The sequence below is a fragment of the Apium graveolens genome, chromosome 5 (genome assembly GCF_009905375.1).
Source record: "Apium graveolens cultivar Ventura chromosome 5, ASM990537v1, whole genome shotgun sequence".
Lineage (NCBI taxonomy): Eukaryota > Viridiplantae > Streptophyta > Magnoliopsida > Apiales > Apiaceae > Apium > Apium graveolens.
The window spans coordinates 203,962,636-203,967,787 of NC_133651.1; the positions used below are offsets into that span (position 1 = coordinate 203,962,636).

Consider the following 5,152-nt stretch of genomic DNA (forward strand, 5'->3'; position numbering starts at 1 on the left):
CATCTAAGAAGTCCAATGTTGGTTCTTCTTCATATTTCAATGTTGATCCTTCTTATTACAATACTGATGCTAAGCATTTTCGAAAGAATGAATGGGATTTTGCATGGAGAGATGCACGTACTTCTATCTCCTCAGCTGTTGATGTAACATGTTCACAGGGCATATGATGGGCCTCAAAACCCTGACCTTGAATTGCATCTCAAGGCCTCTACTATCTCTGTGAAAGGAATTCTCTCTGAACTTGCTGATATGAAGACATTTCATGCTGATTTACAGAACAAGATTGATGCATTAATGATTAATCCACTTTCTTCAGCTGAACTCATAAGTGTGAAAAAAGGATGTTAAAGCCGTGGTTCAATCTCAACAAAGCATGGATACTCGATTGTCTTCCTTGGAAGATAAAGTGTCTTCAATGGCTGATAAATTGGATGTTATGTTTTCTCTTCTTTCAGATACTGATGCCAAAAAGGGGGAGAAGATAGCTGTCATAAAATGTACACCTGACTCTATTCAGATGAAAGATAAAGATACTGATGATGATGGTGATAAGAATCCGGTTGCAAATGTTAAAATTGCTCCTATTGCTCAACAACCTCAATATTCTAAAAGATCCGGTTCTTCAAGATAATGAAAGTCTACTGGTGCTCATGAAGTTAAGCACAAGACTAATGATGATGCTCCTGAAACTGGTGATGTTACAATCTCTACCATAGCATATGCTAAAAAATTATTCTTTCCTTACAGACACAAGGAAACAAGTGAAGAGATTATTTTGTACTACAAGGATAAGAGGTTTGAGCAAAAGAATGCCAGAAGTGCTCTTGGGTTGATAATTGAAGAATTCCCTGATCTAACAACTAAAGAAGCAGTTATGCAACAGAAGGAGTTAATGGCTCAAATTGAAGCTGAAGCAAACATCTATAAAAGAAGAGGAAAAAGAGGTGGAAGAGCTACAAGTGCTAGAGGAAGAAGAGGAAGAGGAAGAGTTTCTAATTCAAGTCAAGTGTCTGTAATTGACTCTACATTTCTGAATGTTCTATTCAGAGAAGGTTTTGTTCCTGTACAAGGACATGATTTAAAAGAAGAAGTTGAGGATACTGAAGAGATGATTGTCCAAAAAAAGAAGAAATCAACCGCTGAAATTGCTCAAGTTGATATAACTAATGCAAATGTGTCTCTTGAAGTAGACATAAAACCCGAGGAAAAAGCAAATCTTGATGTTGTGAATCTGATAGCCGATTTTGACACTGATGAAAAGGTGATCAAAGTATTGGATGAATCAATCCTTGATGAACAACAAAGAATTGACAGAAGAAAAGTTGATCAAGCATGCAGTGACTATGAGCAAATAATTCTAAATTCAAGAAGAGAGTTGTGGGAGAAAATAAGAGGGAAGATTAATGATTTATCTAAAGGGTATGCTCCTCTCAGCAAGAAGGATAAAAGATGGAAAGATGTTTATTCATTTAGTTATCCTAAAGGATTCAAGCATATTGAATTTGTTTCAGCAGGACTAAAGGATTCTAGTTCAGAACAGGAGAATATTGATAAGTCCATCAAGAAACCTTCTTGGGTGGAATATAATGAAAAGCTAAAGCTTATCAAAACTCGTACTAGAGGAGGTATTGGTCGTTCTGGAATGGAAACTCTGAGGTCTGATTTACTGCATACAGATATTCTGACTGACAATCTTGGTGAGAGAGTTACTCCTTCACATCTTGAGAAGGTTGAAGTTGTAAAGATTGTATATAGAAAGATAAATCTTGGTGATGCCATAGAAGAAATTTTGTACTTCTTGAGAGATGGTAAAGTGAAAAACTTTACATTGTAGCAACTCTTGATGAATACTGTGACAGAGTTGAAATATATTCACTATCTTCTTAGAGTTGAGGACAATTTCACCAGAAACTGGTCTTCTATGATACTTGAGAGTATCAGAAGAAGAGTCATGAACAAAGAAGAAAAATACAATGGTGATTATGTTCCTCTGTACAGAACATATACTGGTCAAGAAATGAAGATGGAAAAGGGAGCTGCGGTTCTGAAAGTTTTTCTCAACAATCCTCAGTTATCTTTCAGTCCTGATCATGAAGATGTCAACTTAAGCTTTATGTTGATTGTTGATCTTGAAATATCTAAGAGTTCAATTTCTAAATTAAGATCAACCATTTATCAGCTTGGAGAAGATACTGAAGAGAAGGAAGAGTTGAAGAAAAAGCTTGTCAACGTCCTTCAAGACAAGGAGGAAGAAAGGTTGAACAAATTTCTGGAAACAACTATCAGATATCTTAGGATACTGAAGTAAGCCTTATTCCTTGTACATTTTGTAATTGGTTTTGGCATCATTGAGAATGGAATTTGTGCTTCATTACATTAAGCACAAGTTGGGGGAGATTGTTACGTGCTGATTCTCAATGATTAGGAGAAGCTCAGGATCTGACTGTTTTAGATATCATCAGGATTTGATATGCCATCTGGATTTGATGCATCATCAGTATCTGCAAAATATCAACATCTGAAGGTAGTCCGTTGTGAAGATTGATTCTGTTCCTTATTTTGAGGGATGGATATCTCTTCATTCTGTGTGATAGGACTTTGTATATTCAGTTAAAGATATGTATCATTTTCTGTTAGTAATTGATAATGCATATCCTAGACTGATATGTAGCAGCTGTGTATTATATAAACACAATTTAGGTCATCACATAGTGATTAACTCGAGCATTGTACGACCTAGCTGCTCTCAAGAACATCAGTATTTCTTGAGAGAGTTTGTAACAGTTTTTATCAGAAATATAAAGAACTGTTATATTTTTGTACTTGTTCGAAATGTTTATACAATTGTATCCAACCTCCCTTAAACAATTGTATCATTACTGAGCAACACCCAAGAACTGTCAGAAATGGGATAGATGATCCCTGCATCTAGCCATTTGAGAATTTCCTTCTTCACAACTTCTTTCATGATTGGATTGAGCCTTCTCTGTTGCTCAACAGTAGGCTTGCTACCTTCCTCTAGCAAAATTTTATACATGCAATAAGAATGGCTGATTCCCTTAATATCTGCTATAGTCCATCCAATTGCCGATTTGAACTCTCTCAGAATTTTTAAGAGTTTTTCCTCATCACTACCTGAAAGGTCAGATGCAATAATCACAGGTAAAGTAGATGCATCACCTAAAAAAGCATACCTTGAGTGTTCAGGCAATGGTTTAGGCTCAAGTGTAGGAGCTTCCTCAATAGATGGATTGAGGCGCTTTGGAGATTTGTTCAGTTCCTCCATTCCAAGAGATTCAAAAGGCATATCCATCTTTCGCTTCCAGTGAGAAGCATTCATATATTACAACTGCTCGTCACCTTCGTCATCTTCACTATTTGATTTCCCCAACAAGGCCTTCTCTAAGGCATCAGACATTAGCAATTGATCAAGTTCTGAAGTAACCACAGAATCAACCTACTCCACATTTAAGCACTCCTCATTTTCCGTAGGGAATTTCATGGCATTGATCATATTGAAAGTCACATCCTGATCCAGCACTCGCATAATAAGCTCACCCTTCTGCACATCAATCAAGGTTCGGCCAGTAGCCAAGAATGGTCTTCCCAAGATTATGGGAATCTTCTTATCCTCCTCGAAATCAAGAATTACAAAATCAGCAGGAAATATGAGTTTATCAACCTTGACCAAAACATCCTCCACAATGCCTCGTGGGTATGTAATAGAACGATCGGCCAACTGCAAGGTCATATATGTAGGCTTCAGATCGGGTAGTCCAACTTCTTGAAGATTGACCAGGGCATCAGATTGATGCTAGCTCTCAAGTCATATAAACATTTGTCAAATGATACTTTTACAATGGTGCAAGAAATAGTGAAGCTTCCAGGATCTTTGAGCTTCGGAGGCAACTTCTGTTGCAGCACAACACTGCATTCCTCTGTGGGGGCAAGGGTCTCTAAGTCATCAAGCTTCACCTTCTGAGTGAGAATACCTTTCATAAACTTCGCATAACTAGGAATCTGTTCAAGAGCTTCAATGAAAGGTATGTTGATATGAAGTTTCTTGAACACCTCCAGAAACTTCTCAAACTTCTTATCCAGCTTTTTCTTCTGCAGCCTCTTAGGAAAAGGAGATGGAGGATAGATCTGCTTCTCCCCTGTATTACCCTCAAGAGGAGTGTGTTCAACAGTAGTCTTCCTTGGTTCCACTTCTGCTTCCTTCTGTACTTCTTCTTCAACCACAGCTTCTTCTTCCGAAACTTAAGATTTTTGGAATTTGCAACCTTTCTTGACCTCAATATAATTGCCTTTACCTGCTCCTTAGCTTCCCTCTTTCCTGGCACTTCAGTGTCACTGGGGAGTGTATTAAGTTGACAATTTAGCAAGACATTGGCAATTTGTCCAATTTGATTTTCCAAGGTCTTGATAGAAATCGCTTGGCTCTTGCACATGAGCCTCAACTCCTCCAATTAAGATTTCTCATTAGACTGTTGCAGCTGGAGTTGTTGTCTTGGTGCATATTGCGGTTGCTAAAACCAGGAGGGTTGTACTGCTTTGCTGGATACTGCTGATAAGGCTGTTGAACCACATTTTGAGAATTGCTCCAACTGAAGTTAGGATGATTACGGTTGTTAGGATGATAGGTGGCTGGCACATACTGCTACGACCTCTGAAAGTTGCTCACAAACTGAGTTGATTCACTAGAATTAGCACATTACTCTATCTCATGGGCACCAACACAAAGCTCACAGACACTAGTGATCTGATTAACTCCATAATTAGCTAAAGAATCCACCTTCATCATCAAAGCTTTAAGTTGAGCAGCTATAGCAGTAGCTGCATTTAACTCCAGAATTCCTACCACCTTGCCCTGAGATAGTCTCTGAGTAGGATTTTGGTATTCATTCGTAGCCATCAGTTCAATCAATTCATAAGCTTCATCGTAGCTTTTAGCCCACAAGGCACCTCCTGATGCTGCATCAAGCATGGGTCTAGAAGTAGCACTCAAACCATTATAGAAGCAGTTAATGGACATCCAGTCAGGCATCCCATGGTGAGAACACTTTCTCAACATCTCCTTGTAGCGATCCCAAGCCTCACATAAAGATTTTCCAGATTGCTGAGCAAATTGAGTAAGTGTGTTTCTGATTGC

General features: G+C 38.2%; 1 non-coding gene across 1 annotated transcript; it reads left to right on the forward strand.

The window, feature by feature from the left end:
* The first annotated feature begins 5,045 nt into the window (after window positions 1-5,045).
* Window positions 5,046-5,152, forward strand: LOC141662364 (small nucleolar RNA R71). The gene has a single exon (XR_012550484.1). It is a non-coding gene; the product is annotated as a small nucleolar RNA R71 (small nucleolar RNA).